Source organism: Leucopleurus acutus, assembly GCF_964270905.1.
Source record: "Leucopleurus acutus genome assembly, chromosome: 4".
NCBI lineage: Eukaryota > Metazoa > Chordata > Mammalia > Artiodactyla > Delphinidae > Leucopleurus > Leucopleurus acutus.
Window position 1 is genome coordinate 130,527,113 of NC_139146.1, and position 19,809 is coordinate 130,546,921.

Consider the following 19,809-nt stretch of genomic DNA (forward strand, 5'->3'; position numbering starts at 1 on the left):
CACGCAGGTCTCTGCCGCCGCAAGCTCACCTGCATTCCGTACACCTCCCTCCCCCCCACCCCGCATGAGTGAGCCAGAGGCCCCTAATCAGCTGCTACTTTAGCCCCGTCCTGTCTGCAGGGTGGGGGGGGGGGGGGGGAACAGACACCCTCAAGCAAACTACACACAAAGGCAGGGCCAATCCAAAGCTGAATCCCAGGACCTGTGTGAAAAAAGAAGATAAAGGGAAATTTCTCCCAGCAGCCTCAGGAGCAGCGGATTAAATCTCCACAATCAGCTTGAAGTAGGCTGGGTATCTGGAATACCTGAATAGACAACGAATCATCCCAAAATTGAGGCGGTGGACTTTGGGAGCAACTGTAGACTTGGGGTTTGCATCTAATTTGTTTCTGGTTTTATCTTTATCTTAGCTTAGTAGTTAGAGTTTATTATCATTGGTAGATTTGTTTATTGATTGGGTTGCTCTCTTCCGCCTACTTTTATATATTTTTTTTTCCTTTTTCTCTTTTTGTGGGTGTGTATGTGTATTTTTTAATTTAATAACTTTTTAAATTTTATTTTATTCCTTCTTTCTTTTTTTCTCCCTTTTCTTCTGAGCCATGTGGCTGACAGAGTCTTGTTGCTCCGGCTGGGTGTCAGGCCTGAGCCTCTGAGGTGGGAGAGCCGACTTCAGGACATTGGTCCACAAGAGACCTCCCAGCTCCATGTAATATCAAACGGCGAAAGCTCTCCCAGAGATCTCCATCTCAACGCTAAGAACCAGCTCCACTCAACAACCAGCAAGCTACAGTGCTGGATACCCTATGCTAAACAACTAGCAAGACAGGAACACAACCCCACACATTAGCAGAGAGGCTGCTTAAAGTCATAATACGGTGACAGACACCCCAAAACACACCACCGGACACAGTCCTGATCATTAGAAACACAAGATCCAGCCTCATCCACAAGAACACAGGCACTAGTCCCCTCCACCAGGAGCCATACACAACCCAATGAACCAACCTTACCCACTGGGGGCAGACACCAAAAATGACAGGAACTACGAACCTGCAGGCTGCAAAAAGGAGACCCCAAACACAGTATGTTAAGCAAAATGAGAAGATAGGGAAACAAACAGCAGATGAAGGAGCAAGGTAAAAACCCAGCAGACCAAACAAATAAAGAGGAAATGCGCAGTCTACCTGGAAAAGAATTCAGAGTAACGATAGTAAAGATGATCCAAAATCTTGGAAAAGAATGGAGAAAATACAAGAAACGTTTAACAAGGACCTAGAAGAACTAAAGAACAAACAAACAATGATGAACAAGATAATAAATGAAGTCAAAAATTCTCTAGAAGGAATCAATAGCAGAATAACTGAGGCAGAAGAATGGATAAGTGACCAGGAAAATAAAATAGTGGCAATAATTACTGCGGACAGAATAAAGAAAAAAGAATGAAAAGAATTGAGGACAGTCTTAGAGACCTCTGGGACAACATTAAACTCACCAACATTTGAATGATAGGGATCCCAGAAGAAGAAGAAAAATGGAGCTGGAAGAATCAGGCTCCCTGACTTCAGACTATACTACAAAGCTACAGTGATCAAGACAGTATGGTACTGGCACAGAAACAGAAATATAGATCAATGGAACAGGATAGAAAGCCCAGAGATAAACCCACGCACATATGGTCACCTTACCTTTGATAAAGGAGGCAAGAATATACCCTGGAGAAAAGACAGCCTCTTCAATAAGTGGTGCTGGGAAAACTGGAGAACTACATGTAAAAGCATGAAATTAGAACACTCCCTAACACCATACACAAAAATAAACTCAAAACGGATTAAAGACCTAAATGTAAGGCCAGACACTATCAAACTCTTAGAGGAAAACATAGGCAGAACACTCTATGACATAAATCACAGCAAGATCCTTTTTGACCCACCTCCTAGAGAAATGCTAATAAGAACAAAAATAAACAAATGGGACCTAATGAAACTTCAAAGCTGCTGCACAGCAAAGGAAACTATAAACAAGATGAAGAGACAACCCTCAGAATGGGAGAAAATATTTGCAAATGAAGCAACTGACAAAGGATTAATCTCCAAAATTTACAAGCAGCTCCTGCAGCTCAATATCAAAAAAACAAACAACCCAATCCAAAAATGGGCAGAAGACCTAAATAGACATTTCTCCAAAGAACATATACAGATTTCCAACAAACACATGAAAGGATGCTCAACATCACTAATCATTAGAGAAATGCAAGTCAAAACTACAATGAGATATCATCTCACACCAGTCAGAATGGCCATCATCACAAAATCTACAAACAATAAATGCTGGAGAGGGTGTGGAGAAAAGGGAACCCTCTTGCACTGTTGGTGGGAATGTGAATTGGTTCAGCCACTATGGAGAACAGTATGGAGGTTCCTTAAAAAACTAAAAATAGAACTACTGTATGACCCAGCAATCCCACTACTGGACATATACCCAGAGAAAACCATAATTCAAAAAGAGTCACATACCACAATGTTCATTGCAGCTCTATTTACAATAGCCAGGACATGGAAGCAACCTAACTGTCCACTGACAGATGAATGGATAAAGAAGATGTGGCACATATATACAATGGAATATTACTCAGCCATAAAAAGAAACAAAACTGAGTTATTTGTAGTGAGGTGGATGGAGCTAGAGTCTGTCATACAGAGTGAAGAAAGCCACAAAGAGAAAAACAAATACCATATGCTAACACATATATATGGAATCTAAAAAAAAAAAATGGTTCTGAAGAACCTAGGGGCAGGACAGGAATAAAGACGCAGACGCAGAGAATGGACTTCAGGACGTGGGGAGGGGGACGGGTAAGCTGGGACGAAGTGAGAGAGTGGCATGGACATATATACACTACCAAATGTAAAACAGATAGCTAGTGGGAAGCAGCCGCAGAGCACAGGAAGATCAGCTCGGTGCTTTGTGTCCACCTAGAGGGGTGGGATAGGGAGGGTGGGAGGGAGACGCAAGAGGGAGGGGATATGGGGATATATGTATACATATAGCTGATTCACTTTGTTATAAAGCAGAAACTAACACACCATTGTAAAGCAATTATACTCCAATAAAGATGTTAAAAAGAAAAAAAGGACACATGCATCCCAGTGTTCATTGCAGCACTATTTACAATAGCCTGGTCATGGAAGCAACCTAAATGCCCATCGACAGACGAATGGATAAAGATGTGGTACATGTATACAATGGAATATTACTCAGCGATAAGGAGGAACGAAATAGTGCCATGTGCAGAGTCATGGATAGAACTAGAGACTGTCATGCAGAGTGAAGTAAGTCAGAAAGAGAAAAACCAATATCGTATAATATCGCTTATATGTGGAATCTAAAAAAAAAAATGGTACAGATGAACTTTCTTGCAAAGCAGAAATAGAGACACAGACGTAGAGAACAAACGTATGGACACCAAGGGGGAAGGGGGATGGGGGATAGGATGAATTGGGAGATTAGGATTGACATATATACACTAAAATATGAAAAATAGATAACTAATGAGAACCTGCTGTATAGCACAAGGAACTCTACTCAGTGCTCTGTGGTGACCTAAATGGGAAGGAAATCTAAAAAAGAGGGAATATATGTATGCGTATAACTGATTCACTTTGCTGCACAGCAGAATCTAACACAACACTGTTAAGCAACTATACTGCAATAAAAATTAATAAAGAAATTTTTTTGAAATATTCCCTTTTTCACCTAAAAGCACACTCCTCTGGAAGGCAACAGGGAAAGGGACTCACTAAACCAAAAATCATTTTCACCAAAATAGTGGGATACCGCATAACACCACAAAACAGACCTCTCCAGAGCTGAACGGTTTCCAACAACCTCTGTTGAATTACACTCCTCATTGTCCAGCCCAGGAATCTGGACATGGCCCAGCAGGCCCGATCAGCCTCATGGGGTCTGGCTAATGGCTGGACACGCTGGGACATGAATGGGCCCTAAGTCTGAAACCCCAGTTTTGGTTGTCAGTGGGGTTCCTCAGTTTGGTCCAGTGGCGTCTGGGATGATGCCTGGGATGGGCAGGTTGGAGCAGCTGGGGCTGGCTGGGCATCTCCACCTCTCTGCTATGCAGCCTCTGCCCATGGTGAGCCAGGGCCTCCTCACAGCTTGCCATTCTCAGGATGGCTGGACTTCCTCCATGGCGGCTGGCTTCCCCCAGAAGCAGTATCCAAGAGGAAGGAAGGGGTCAGTCTCTTCAAGCCACAGCTCTGAGTCACTTCTGCCGTAGTCTAATGATCAAAGCAATCTCAGGGTCCATCAAGATTTAAGAGAAGGAGACACCGATTCTCCAATCTCGATGGGAGAAGTGAGAATTTGTGGCCCTCTTTGACAGGCCACAAAGAGACACAATTATTTCCTTTTTCATCTGGTATCATGTGCAGAACCAGCTATGATATGAGGAATATAACCATCCCAAAGTAACTTCAAGATATAATCGCTTCACAATAAATATAACGTGTTAAATAGATCATAAATACCGCTATTTCTCCCAGGACTGCTTCAAGTCTTTGTCATCTGAGGACAAGATGGCCACACAGGGGCTTCATTTATTACAAAGGAAGGACATGGAAGAATGGAAGGAACTCAAAAAAGGTTCAGACGCATTTTTAATATTTCTTCAAACTGAAACCCGATCTCTCCAGCAATTGCCAGCTTTATCCAATATATAGTCAAACTGACAAGATATTTTTACACTGAGATACAGAACTAGTGTGTTTATTTTGTAATATAAATTTAAGTGTGTGGTAGTTGGCTTATTATTTTTTAAGTCTAAAAAGAAAACTACAAATGAGTCATCATCTCCCCACCCTGCTAACACTGTTGATGACGATACTGACACACAAAGAATACTGGAAAAATACTAAGTCCCCTCCTCCCCACCAAGGTAATCGTTGTGTCAGTAGTTTTTCTATTTTTTTAGACTTTTTTGCTAAGAAAACTTTAAAAGTTACCTATGCATATGCCTGCATGCATATATAATTTCTATTTATGTATTTTAACACACAAAGGATCACCATAGAGATATGGTGCATCACTTCAATTATTTTTTAATATTTTTGGCCATGCCATGGGGCGTGTGGGACCTTAGTTCCCTGGCCAGGGATCGAACTCACGTCCCCTGCATTGGAAGTGTGGAGTCTTAACCACCAGACCGCCAATTTTGAATTATCCATTCAACTATTAACTGAATGCCTACTATGGGACATGCAACATTCTAGTCATTGGAAATAAATGAACAAATGCAAAGGCCCTAGGGTAGAAATGTACCATGCATGTTCCAGGAATACCAAAGAGGCCAGGATGACTGGAGTGCAGTGCATGAGGGTATGAAAGGGAAACTGGATCAGTAAATAGCAAGTGAGTTTTTAATTTAATTCACAGTGAGACAGGATGCCAGTGTCTTGGAGATCATTCAATTTCAGTGTATTCATTTACTATTGCTGTGTAACAAATGACCACAAACTCACAGGCTGAAAACAATATATTTACTATTATTGTGTTTTCTAATTCTTGTTATATATAACAAAGCTTTCAATTATCTCAAAGTTTCCAGGTGTCAAGAGCCCAGACACATCTTAACTGGGGCCTCCGCTCAAGTCCTCAGCTCACAAGGCTGTTATCAAGGTGTCCGCGAGCCTGCGTTAGAGAGGCTCCACTAGGGATGAATCTGCTTCCAAGCTCATTTGGGTCACTGGCAGAATTCATTTCCTTGCAGTTGGAGGACTGAAGTCCTGACTTCTTGCTGACAACGGGCTGGGAGTCACCTGCAGCTTCCTGCCATGTGGCCCTCTCCGAAAGCAGTTCACAGCATGGCTATTTGCTTCTTTCAGGCCAGCCAGGGAATCTCTCCCCAGTCTGCTCCCATGGAGTCTTACATAACCAAACAATCTTGGGAAAGAATCCCATCACCTTGGGTCCTACTGGTTAGAATCAAGCAGGTCCCACCAGTGCTCAAGGGCCTGGATGACTGAGTCACCTTAGAGTTTCCACCACAACCAGTATCAGTATTTACATATCTACCTCGTTCTTTTAATGGGCTACCATATGTTTCTTCTTATGGTCATCACATAATTTATTTAACCTTCTTCCTGCCACTGAAGGCTATCTGTTTCTACTTTTTTACTGAGAGACACACGTGGCAGTAAACATCTTCTACATTTTTGCAAAATTTTGAGAATATTGGAATTAAAAAAAAAATTTGTGTGTGCGTGTGTGTGTGTGTTTTGTTTTGTTGGCTGCACCACATGGCATGCGGGATCCTAATTCCCTGACCAGGGATCAAACCCGTGCGCCCTGCAGTGGAAGTGCAGTCTTAACCCCTGGACCGCCGGGGAAGTTCCGGTAGAGTATTTTGTAGCAGAGAGGTTACCTTCACAGCAGGAGTTCATTTTAATCTTTGCTGCATGCTGCCAAACCATCTCAGAAAGGCTGAACGAACTCACTCTCTCATCAGCCACATATAAGACAACTTATTTCCTCTCACGTTTCTTAGCGGAACTTTACAATTTTCATCAGGTAGGTGTTCTTCACCTCTTGATATAGGCTTACACTTGGGGGATTTAGCTTTTCTTGATTTAGGCTTACACTTGGGTAGTGTATCTTTTCAAATGACACCAATAATACGGCCTATTCTCCCACTGTATTTTCTGATTCTTGTAATATAAGGAAGCTATCGATTTGGGTAACTACGTTTAGTCCTTTGTCACGATGAATCATTTTAGTATACCTAAGAGTGCTCCAATCTGTTCTCTTGGGCTATCCATGTACACAATCCAATCTGTAAATAATGCAACATTTTCCCCTTCCAGTTTTCACACCACCCTTTTTTTTCCCCCCCTCTTTTCTTGTTTAGTAATCCTAGGACAATAGTTAATCAGTAACAAGTCAGAACTTCAACATCTAAAGCATTTCAATAATTAAACAAAAATACTACCTTAAGGGTTAAAATACACATTTTAAATCACTTTAAGGAAGTATCCACAATTTCTGCTTTGTTATTTTATTAGGAATTATGTAAATTTTGTCAAGTGCTTTTAGGCATCTGCTGAAAGATTTTCTCCTTTGACTTAGTAATACAGTATTATATTAATGTATCTCCTAATACTGAGCTGCCCTTGTATTTCAGGGATGAACTCAGGTGAGATTGAAATATTATACTCTTTAAAGTGCTGCTGTTATTTGCTAGTGTATTATTTAAGATCTCTGCATAAACATTCATAAGTAAAATTGATCTACAACTTTATCTTTGACAGGCTTTGTTACTGCCCTACTGGCGTCACAAAAATAATTTGAAGTTTTCCTTCGCTATGCTGTGGACCAGTTCAAATACCAACAGATTTAACTGTTTCTTCCAAGTTTAAATGCATTCACCTGTGACAATATCTAAGCCTGGTGCTTCTTAGGAAATAGATGGTAACTTTTTGAAAAATGTCTCAGTTTTTTTCATTATTAATTCACTAATTTCATTCAGATTTTCAAAATTCTATACACCGTGCATCTGTGATCATTTCCACATTTGTTTCTATTTATATATGCAAGCCATCTCTCCCACCCTTTTTTTCTCGACTAACTTAGCCAATGGTTTATCTATTTTATGCTCCATAATCCCTCAAAAATGTAGGAGGTATTTATAAAAGCCATCTTTTTTTCTAATTAATTTCATTTTTTATATTTATTATTTTCTTCAAATTTAGGGGAAGGTGGGTGAGTGGAAGCTTATTTCATTCTTTCTGTCTTAGTTATTTAAGGTTATAAATTTCCCTCAGAGCATAATTGTTGCCCTATCCTCCAAGTTTTAATGTGCTGTTTTCATAATATTTTTCTAGGTATTGGACAATTTTTTTTAATTTCTATTTTGATACACAAATCATGAAAGTTTTTAAATTTCCAAATGACCAGAGACATTTTTTTTTTGCTTCTATAGTTATTACTGTTAAATTACTGTTAAGTTAAATTAAATTAAATTAATATTACTGTTAAATTACTGTTAAAATTTTTCTGGATTTAGAGTGATATGGATCAGAAAAAGTGGTCTGCATTTTTTTTCTGCCTTCTGAAATGTCCGATTTTTCGTTGTGGCCAAAAGGAGACACTCAAGACTTATAAACACTGCTTCATTATTTTTCAAGTTGCTGTATAAAAATATGAGGCAACCAGATGTGTCCTCCCAGTGGAATTTTGATTTTCCCTCAAAAATCCAATAACTAAACCACACTCTGTCTCTATATGAATAATTCTGAATGACTTAAAATTCAGAATTGATGTTTCCTGCAATTCAGTGAATACTTTGATCAGATTAAGGTCTCACTTTGATTCAGAAAAAAAACCTCTTATTTTTATCATTAAAATTATTTGTATCTATGTACTTGGTTCTGTATCCCCGGGATCTTTCTTGCACTGGGTTATCTTCACCCTCCATGTCTCCTGTTTTCTCAGACTTCTTCCATCTGTCTCTCTCCTTTCATTGAATGGGACTGTTTCATTGATGATGATCACTTGTTTCTTTAATTTTTGCTTCTATTCATTTCCATTTTTAATTTGTTCATTTGTTTGGAAATGTCATTGGAGGTATCAGTCTGTTTTCTTAGCCCAGCATGCGCCTTTAAAAAAAATTCTCATCACTTTATTTCTGAACTCCCATTTTACTGAATATTTAGTTCTCCCAGAGAGATAAATTTTAGTAAGTTCACTTCTCCTCTTCCTTAGATCAGTATTTCTTCTGAAATAGATTCTTCATCTACAGTTTACATTTTTTCCCCTTCTGCTGCAATATATTCACATAGACTCCACACTGGACATTTTGGGTTGATTTTAATTATACTAATGTTTTAAATGGGCAGCTTTGTGAACACTCTCTATTCACACCACTACACTTCGGGTGACATCTCCTTGAATCTCTTCCCATGTTTTGAATGTCTGTTTCCTTCTTCCATGCACTACAGTTTTACCTGCCCAGGGTTCTGCAGCCTGAGAGAATAGCAGATTCATCTGCTAGGGTTGCCACAGCAGAATACCACAGCTAGGTGGCTTGAACCACAGAAATCTACTTCTCACAGTTCTGGAGGCTGGAAGCCCAAGATCAAGGTGCCGGCAGGGCTGGTTTCTTCCGAGACCTGTCTCCTTCTCACTATGTCCTCACGTGGCCTTTCCTCTGCACATGCACATCCTGGGTGTGTCTTCCTCTTCTTATGAGGACAGCAGCCCTATTAGATTAGGGCCCCATCCTTTTGACATCCTTTAACGTAAATTACCTCCTTAAAGACCTCTCTCCAAAGAGAGTCACACTGGAGGCTAGCGCTTCGACGTATGAATTTTGAGACGATACAATTCCATCCCTAACCAATGGTTATGGGGAGAACAAGGACTCAGCCAGGGCCTGTATGCAGTATAGTCTCTGACCTCATCTCTGCGGTTTTGCCAAAACGCCCGTATCTGTGTTCACTCCCCCTGCCTGGGCTACACACGATTCCTGCAGAGGGCCTGGCCCTTCAGCCCCCACCAGGAGCATCAGTCTTAGGTGGCCAGTTTATCAAACACTTCCTCATCATTATCCAGGCAGAAGATGGACCACATACGAGAGGATGACTTCTAGCTGCTCATGCTGAAAGTTATCAGGGTGGCAAACGACACTCCTCTCCTACTCTCAGCATTCATCTTCCCTGTCTTCTTCTTTTGCAGAAGCTCTTTTCATCTTGAAGTCTTCTTTCTGACTTTCTGTTTACTGCTGAAGATCACCGACCCTGGAGTGTCTCGGAGAGAGAGTGTGATCTGTCATGCCCCACCTACTCTGGCAGAATTGCTGGGTGGCCAGGAGGAGCTTCAACCTCTGTGGAAATTGCACATCTTTACCTGAAGCTGCCTAGACCGTCTCCCTCCACCTCCCTCCACGAGGAGGTGTCTGAGGATTGCATGTGCGGCTGCCCCATACCATGCCTGTGGAAGGTCAAATTAGGAGTAAAACAGAGATGGCCCAGGCCAATTTTTGGAAAACTCCATTTGGTGGTCTCTAGGCCTTTTCCTCCATTTGGCTGATACCAAAGGGTTTTCTCCCTTTTTTAACCTATTTTTGGTTTATATTGCAACATTTTGAGATCTGTCTTTACTCTTAAAGATCTGTCTTTACCTTTATGCCATCAGAAAGCATGTGTCTGAGATAATAAATGGACGATAAATAATACTGGTAATACTGGTAATAATACTGGTAAATACTTATGTAAATACTTATGTATTTACCAGTAAAAAGTCAATAAGTAAAAAGTAATAAACCATAAGTAAAAAGTAATAAACCATCACATGTGGAAAACTATAACTTGATAAACTTCACTTCCCCCACTCTGCATATTGTATTAATGGGCCACATGTTTTTATTACATTATTTCAATACCACCCAAGTTAATTTCACCTAGAGCGGGGCTTCCTTAACTGAGGTCTCTTCACTGTTAGGATATGCCCTAAAGTCATATGCAAATGGCATATATGCATTTGGATTTTTTCAGAAAGTGGGATGTTACCTTTCAAATTCTCAAATTCAAAGGGATACAAAGCATAAAAACTGGTTCAGAATCGCTGACTTAGAGTAATGAACAGGAAAGCCGCCAAGAATGGAGAACTATAAACAATTTACAATAGGTTGGATTCATCTGAATAATAAAATCACAAGAATTTTAAGTTACGTGGAATTGGGCTAAAGCCACAGCAGACTTCCAAAAAAGTTCAACTGTGGATATGTTTGTGGCCCTAGGCATTGTAGGAAACAATCCTGCAGGAACCATGGAATAAAATGATTATACACATGAAACAATTATCACTCCAAGGACCTTTCTACATCAATCTGTCCATAAGTACAGCGGACTCTGAGCTTATTAGCGCATTCATCAAAAACGACTTAATACCTTCAGTAAATTTTGAAAATGATGACTAATCCTCTTAGTGGTCATTTCCCTCATTTCCACCTAAAGAGAAATGACATTCCAGAGAAACCAAGCATTTGAAGCCTTCCCTGGAGAAAGAATGTCTCCACTTTTACTTACTGCTGAGGTAGGGGGAAAAAAAAATTACCTTAAAAAAAAAAAAAAAAGGGCTTCCCTGGTGGTGCAGTGGTTGAGAGTCCACCTGCCGATGCAGGGGACACGGGTTCGTGCCCCGGTCCGGGATGATGCCACATGCTGCAGAGCGGCTGGGCCCATGAGCCATGGCCGCTGAGCCTGCGCGTCCAGAGCCTGTGCTCCGCAACGGGAGAGGCCACAACAGTGAGAGGCCCACGTACCGCGCAAAAAAAAAAAAAAAAGCACAGCCTATAAATAAATTCCATTTTCAATACACACAAAAAAAGCAAAGTTGATTCAGCAACAAACAAAAGGGAACAGGAGGTAGATATAGAGAATAATAATATACTTGAGATTACGATCCAGATTTTGAGTGAGTTTCTGATGTGCACTGTTTCTTTCTATGAACATAACACAGAATTACTATCATTTACAAAGGATTATAAATCTTCCTCCAAACCTATTAATTCAACCACTTTAGAGGTTTGGTTTGGCACCATCTACAGTCTGTAGCCCATGTGCACTTTTGGTAATTAAGAATAAGGAATAATGATGACAAACAACACACCAGCTGTGCAGTGATGAATAAGAACTTTCTCATGCACACAACCAGGCGCTGGCATGTGTGGCTCAAGCGACTATAGAATGCTCATGACTTTATGAAATCAAATACAGAGATTTCCTTTATGACTCCCACACATTCCAACAGAGACATACATAAGCACTTTTGTTCAATTTAAATTTAGAGCTATCCATGCAGTAATATTGACTGAAACACTATGCACCATTTAAGCTCAAAAAGAAAAAAAAAATATGGCCTTGTTTTTCTTGGGATGGTTAGAGGGACCACAAGGAATTTTCTTACTGTGTGGCTTCATGGCCTGGAATCCTTCTTGGAACGAGGCAGGCTATAAATGAATAAAGCAAGCTGTGTGACCTTGGGTTGGTTAATATCAACTCCGCAAGCTTCAGTTTCTCGCCTGAATCTGTAAACTGCAGGCAAACCCATGCTTCCTACCCTCTCGGTCGACTCCTGGTCTGAACTAGAGCTAGCCAGTCTGGAGCACCAGGGCTCAGGAAGCCCTTAGAGCCGAGCCTCTTCCGAACATTCTAGTCTGCTAAGGAAAAGGAACCTTGCATTTCATAATTATACCCACCCTATCCCCTGCAGGCCTCGCTCACTGCTGCGAATGGAAGGGGTAAACATCTTCTGAAGAAACAACTAAGGTGATTCACCAAGGGATGCCTAGTACATGAAGTCTTTCCAGTGCAGAAATGGTCTTAACCTGGCTTTGGACAAAGAAAGTGACTAGCTTCTCAGAGGTCCAAATTCAAACACATTACCTTGAGGCCAGGGAACTAGACTTCGGCTGTGTCAGAGTTAGTTGCACTGTTGTCTTTCTCACTAAATGCTGGACTTCTGGAAAGCAAGATCTGCTTTTTTTTTTTAAATCTTTTGTCCCTGTCCATATACTACAAGGCAAGGAGCAGCTTTTAAAATGTTTGTTGAATGAATAATGAACTGTGTGAAAGAAATGATGCCAACACCAAATATCAGATCACTTAACTTTTATCATCAATCATTTCAGACATATATATACAAGTAAAAATAATACTTTAATGAACTCCTATGTCCACATCACCTACCTACATCAGTCCCTAACCGATGACCAATTTTAGTCCATCCACATCACCCAGATTATTTTGAAGCAGATTCCAGACTATGTACCTTATATACATATCTTTAGGCAGCTTTAGGTGATTAGGTTTTACTCTACTCTAGAATTCCAGATACTTGTATGTTAGCGTAACAACAAACAAATACTTCTGCATCAAGATCAACAGAATTCACCACTACCTGGTCAGGAGAGGACTGAAGTAAAAAATCAACCCTCCCCCTAAATCGCTCTGGATTAGGGGGTACTTTTAGTATGGATATCATTAAGATATCTGCCCCCCCCAAAAAAAAGGCGAGTTAGGTAATAATTTTTCAAATATCTGCATGAAAAGAAATAATGACCTTGAGAAAGCTCGTGGGAGGAGGAAGACTGTTAATACTTGATGGAAAGCTCACCTAAGGAATACGGACTAAAGGCTGCAGGGACTTCTTCAAATTTTCTAACAAAAAGGTTTTCTGAAGAAAATTCCAGAAGATTAAATGGAAGAAGGAGCGGATCTGAGGAGTGTCGGTGTCGCCCAGATACCACGATGCCCAAGCTGAGACAAGGAGGTGGGTTTTGACCAGATGCAAAAGGGAGGGGGCAGGACAGACATGATAGCACCTTGATCCTTGAGACAACATGGGGCCCCAAAGACAGCACTCAACAGAGCTTAAGGGTGAAAACAGAAACAAAGCTAACAAAACTGATTGCTGCCCTTTGGGGTCACCCTTACGGAGAAATCAATCAAGTGGAAAGTTAAAACAAGGAAGGCTTTCGAGGGACGTTTCATACGGTGCCAAATTAATCCAGTGACATAAGGCGGCGTGGCTTGAAATTTACTTAACCTGTACGGACCACATCGTTCTCGATTCCCATGCGTCTCGGCAAAACTCACCCCGCGCTTTTCAACAGTGCTGACGATGGGCACTTCCCTGCTAGAATAAGGAAGGTGCTTCCAAAGCAAAAGAGGAAGGGCTCTGAATCCCAACGACAGAGAACATCCTTGCAGGAGAAACAGGAACTCACCCTCACCGCTGCCCTTCAAGCTCCTCACCGTGGCAGGTAAAAGATGCCCGGTGTACAGAAAAGAGGAAACGGGGCAGGCCTAGGAAGGCCATCCTTAGAAAACCCTGCTTGCAAAGCTGGTCCCTGGTTGACGTCTGGCAACTTGGCTGATCAACAGTTCTCTAAACTGAAATGAAACATTCCCAAAATGCTTAGGAGGGCCCACTGTGCCTCAACCGTCTCCACATAAACGTGCACGCGCTGGTGTGACGCGGAACACCGGCTTTCCTTCTGGGAGTCTGGATTTCAGTACCCGCTCAGCAAAGGATGACGATATGACTATCTCCCGACAGGCACTGAGTCTCTAAGGCGCTTCCCTGAACAGACACGTTATACGCTTGTGGCTGCATTTTCGGTGCTGGGGGAAGAGTCCGCTGTGTGTGACCCCTCTGAGGAGGTGAGAGCATAAGGAAAATTCCAGTGATTCCTCCAGACCCCAGCTGTGTCGTCGTCTTCTCCTTGGCATGTCCTCACTACATCACGGTGATAAACCTAAGCTGTGAGTACAACCACACGCTGAGTCCCATGAGTCCTTCCAGCAAATCCCGGGACACAGGAGTAGTCTTGAGGACCCCGGACACACCCAAGGAGGCAAGCACTAGACTTAATGGGAAGACCTCGATTTGGAGGACCCTCAGTGGCAGCCTGCTTCATCAAGCAGTCACTGTACCCACTCTGACTTTTAGCTCCAGTGGAAATCGGAGGATGAATGGAAGTCTAGGAGAAAGAGAACAGTTACGCCCCAGGGTCCATGAGCTAAGACCGTCAACCCTTCGTTTAGCCATTCTAAAGGCAGTTGGGTAGGACGTCTGCCTAATATTCATTAGGCAGTTGAATATTCATTAACCAGTTGCACAGGACGTCAGTGTTTGCTATACTAAAGACGCAGGAGCTGAGACACTAGCACACGGTCAATTATCACTGACTAAATGCAGCAGTGGGGTTTCAAAACGGGTTTAACTTCAGGGAAATGTGAAAGAATTCAAATGAGATAACGAGGCTGCTGTAGGAAGACCTGACCTGGACAGAGGGGCTTTCTTCAATCTGCCCCCGAGCTGATTTCCACCCTCTGCCCCCTGTGGCAGAAGTCTGAACACCAGCACATCTCAAAATAATACAAAGGGGCTGCCTTTTGCTATTTAAGCACAATGCCTTTCAGTGGGGACTCCTACTGTCTATGGCCCAGACAAGCAATCAATACTTCCATGAAAGGTTTCCTTTGTGGCTGGTCCCGAGTGGGGAACACAGGAAACAAAGTATGCATCCTCTGGGGTGAAGTGAGAGAGCGGCACTGACATATATACACTACCAAATGTAAAACAGATAGCTAGTGGGAACCTACTGCAAAGCACAGGGAGATCAGCTCCGTGCTTTGTGACCACCTAGAGGGTGGGGTGGGATAGGGAGAAGATATGGGGATATATGGATACATATAGTAGATTCACTTTGTTATACAGCAGAAACTAACACAACATTGTAAAGCAATTACACTCCAATAAAGATATTAAAAAGAATAAATAAAGTATGAATCCTTACCTGACCCCCGCCCAGTTCCTGAGCAGAAGTGTGGAAAATAAGTCACCAGCAAAAGGCAAGAAAAGTCGAGCCTGAAGAAATGCTCTGGACCTTAACTCCTTATGGATTATCCTGCAGCTCTTGGTTTCCCTATGGCTCTAGGTTCTTGACCTGGGAGTCCCCAAAATTCCTAAAGTTGTATATATATACTATACTGCTTTCTGGGAACAGGACCCAAAGTTTTCTTTAAATTTTCAAAGTGGGTCTTAATGTAGTAAGGCTTCAAAACTACTGCTCTTGATAGAGGAAAAGGATGTTGGATGCGTGAGTGGACTTTAAAATGTCAACTGACTGACTGAACAGCAGACCAGAGGTCCTGCCGGGAGATGTATAAGAACACAGTGGGGGGTGCAATACTGGAGACCAAGCATTAGGAAAACAATTACCTGGCCAAAAAAGAAATGATATGAGAATTGAGAAGAAAGCCATTTCCGGTTTCAACCTCGGTCCAAGAGGAGAAAACCGAAGAAGAAAGTTAAAGAAGGTCTAAGCATATAGTTATGGGAACCGACCAACAAGTTAAGATTTGGGTGACCTCAAAGTACGAGTTTCTACCTAAAACTGCATCGACCAGACCCACTTGCTCTGTTTCCATAAGGACTGGGTGCACGGAGCAGCTGGCCTCAAGGACATACAGGGGCCGCGTGAAGTCACTGAAACATAAACTGAGCCAAAATCAAACCTAATGAATAGACTATCTGGGAACTTAGCAAACTGGCCGGAACCCTGCACTGTGTATTTTCTCACACTCTCCAAAGACGACTTGGTTGCAACCAACATGTTACCAAGCTGACATAATTAAACAGGGATTTATTAAAAGGAGTAGCAGAAAGCAGAAAGAGCTGGAACTCAACACCTGCCTGAATTAGGAGCTTGAGGCCATCAAGAGTCAACCAACAAGTCTCCGCTTCTCGCCTCTGCATCCCTCTTGGGATCAGCTTCCCGATCCTTCCCAGAGCACTGCCTTCCTCCACTTGGTACTGGACTCATCCCAGGGGTTCTTCAGCCCCAAGCCCAAAAGCCACCTCACAGTAACGGGCTGCGTTTCCCCACATCCCAACTCCAAATCTCTAGAAGACAGAATCTCACTCAGCCCAGATTCCAGCGTGTCTGCTCTTCTGCATCCAGCTGGCCTAAATCAGCAGACCTAAGTAAGAGGAGCACAACGTCACACGAACGTGCTGGAGGGGTCGACCTCCACAGCAAGCCGCTGGGGGCTGGGCTGTCCGCTAGGACATATCTGTACTAAATGACTTACAGGACACTACAGATGAGGGGGGACAGTCTAGAAAAATGCCCTTTTCCCAGCCCTGTCTACAAAGCAGCAGGAGATCTTTCCAGGAAAAAGAAGGAGAAAAAAAAACCTTTTCTCTGCAAGTATCCTAGTCTGATGCAAATGGCTATGTTATCATGGTATAGGCGTCAACAATACACATAGTATATGATACAAACTTATCGTTTTTAATTCTAAAGGTTTTGCTAAAAACATGTAGCTTATTCTCAATCCTCTGGTTTATAGTTTTGAAGAATCAGTTCTTTACATATTATTGAACTGATAACTCCATATTTATGTTTTCCCACTTACACTATTCGGTGTAATTTTAGATATCTGAAAATATATGTGAGACATCAAAATACTGTTTTTAGTGATGTAGTTCAATCTACATATATTCCAGATCTGCTGTTCCTGAGCATCAGAATATTGCAGCCCTGCCCATTAGGCAGTGACCCTGAACACAAAGCCTTCCACTGAAAGCCATTTAGAATGGAAGGAGCAGCAGTAGAGTGGAAGGCTTGACAGCTCCAACCTCTGAGGCAGACAGTCCTGGGTTCCAATCCCAGCGTCGCCATTTCCCAGCTGCGTGACCGTGGGCGAATTTCACCCTAAGCCCCATTTTCCAAATTGTAAAATAAGGATGATAACGTCTACCTGAGACGTTAGACATATAGAGTCGCTGAGCAGGTACTAAACGAGATCATGATGTAGAATACGGTATGAGCACTTGATAAGTATCAGGCAGACTGCTATCCTATTTTTTTAATTTTTATTTTGCGGTACGCGGGCCTCTCACTGTCGTGGCCTCTCCCGTTACGGAGCACAGGCTCCGGACGCGCAGGCTCAGCGGCCATGGCTCACGGGCCCAGCCGCTCCGCGGCATGTGGGATCTTCCCGGACCGGGGCACGAACCCGCGTCCCCTGCATCGGCAGGCGGACTCTCAACCACTGTGCCACCAGAGAAGCCCTGTTATCCTATATTAATGATGCTGATGGTGATGAAGACGAGGAGGGTCACCAGGGCTTAGCTAGAGCTTTCATCAATGGTGAGGCTGAGAGGCCTTGACCCCGCCTGCCGAGCCTAGAAAGAATGCATCTCAGAAGTGGGCTGTATGTCACAGGGAAGCCACCTGAGCGGCGGGAAGAAGGCCAGTGAGAGGAGTTTGCTTTCTCGTCCTCACCCACTGGGTGTAACAGTCATTTACATAACAATCATCCTGGTTCTCTCAAAATACAAACAAGTCAGCGCTGAAAAGAAATGAGCTACCAAGCCGTGAAAAGATGTGGGGGAACCTTAGATGCACAGTACTCAGTGAGAGAAGCCAATCTGAAAAGGCTCACACTGTATGAGTCCAACTATATGACACCTGGAAAAGGCAACACTGTAAAGACAGTAAAAAAGATCAGTGATGGATGGGCTTCCCTGGTGGCGCAGTGGTTGAGAGTCCGCCTGCCGATGCAGGGGACGCGGGTTCGTGCCCCGGTCCGGGAAGATCCCACATGCCGCGGAGCGGCTGGGCCAGTGAGCCATGGCTGCTGAGGCTGCGCGTCCGGAGCCTGTGCTCCGCAATGGGAGAGGCCACAACAGTGAGAAGCCCGTGTACCGCAAAAAAAAAAACAAAAAGAAAGGTCAGTGGTGGCCAGGCTGGCGGGTGGGGAGGGCATGGGTGGGAGGAGATGAACAGACTGAGCACAGGATTTTCAGAACCGTGAAAACACACTGATGATCGTGATGAATACGTGTCATAACGCATTTGGCCTAACCCAAGAAGGCACAACACCAAGAGCGAACCCTAAGTAAACTCTGGTGATAATGACGTGCCAGGGTGGGTCCCTTGGCTGTAACAAATGGAGGAGGCTCTGCACGCATGGGGGCGGAGGGGGTGGTACTGGAAATCTCTGTACCTTCCTCTCAATTCTGTTATCAATCTAAAACGGTTCTAAAAAATACAAAGTCTTTTGAAAAACACAAATAAGTCATTAGTTTCATATGAAATGTGCGTATTTACACACACATGATCGGACAGCTACAGTGTAGATGTCAGGAGTAGGCTTTGGAGGCAGACAGACGGAGTTCAAACCCCAGCCGGGCCACTTGAGCAACTCACTGAGCCTCGTTTTCCTCATCTGTAAAACAGCTCACCTCATCCTCAACACAGGTCTCTGCTGGATAGGTACTTCAGCTTTTCCTCTTTCACAGGTGAGGAATCTGATGATGAGGTTAAGTGGGGGGCCCGGGTCACCAAAGTCACACAACTTGGTGGAGCTGAGATTCCAACCCAAGGAATTCTCCTTTCGAGCTGGCTCTGCTACATTCTGTGATACTGTCAGCAGATTATTTCAATAAAATGTCACACGAGGAGCGGAGCCTAGGTACCAGCACATAACCATCCCTCTGCTGGCTGAGATTATTACTGTTCTCAACTTTGTCTTGAGAGATACAGAAGAGACAGCTCTGAAAGCCGGTTTCTTTATTTTACAAAGAAAAGTTAAAAGGGGGCGCTTTGTCCATGCAAAAGCCAAGCCCATAAGCACCCTACACTCTGCTGTCCCCTAAGGAAAGCCAAGGTTGCTTCTCTAGGGCCCACCCACACAACCATGCCACGCCCACCCCTCACGCTTACATCCTTATTTTCCCTTCCAAGGACTCTGGGTATTGCTGGGAATATAAACAACATAAAATTGTTTCCTCCTCACCATTCTGAATTCTACCAACACTGATTCAGTGTCAAGTGCCAAGCGCTGAGACAAGCTCGGAGGACCTGTCTTTGCAGCTCTGCGTCTCCAAGGTCACTGGCCGAGACTTTCAGAGTGGGCAGACCTCAGCCATCTGCCAGCTTTCCTCCAACTCCTCAGACCCATCTCTACTAGGAACGCAGTCTCATTATTACAAATATTATGGAGTTCTGCCTTCTGTTGAATCAAAAACTCACCTCCCAGCAAGTTCCACTCACTTGGACCAAGTATGCTTTCTTAGACAACAGAGAATAAACCTCCCCGCCCCGCTTTCTACACCGCAGCTCTTCGATCTTCCTGAGACAGTCCCAGTGCCTTGTCTCTACTGGACAGGAAAACGTTACAGAATTTGCTTGCATCAAACCACTCTAGTCCCATGGGAAAATAT

The 19,809-nt window shown here is 43.1% G+C and overlaps 1 protein-coding gene across 1 annotated transcript in view; it reads right to left on the reverse strand.

The window, feature by feature from the left end:
• Positions 1-19,809, reverse strand: part of ARHGAP10 (Rho GTPase activating protein 10) — a 328,476-nt gene that overhangs the window by 65,540 nt on the left and 243,127 nt on the right. The gene's annotated exons all lie outside the window — the stretch shown is intronic.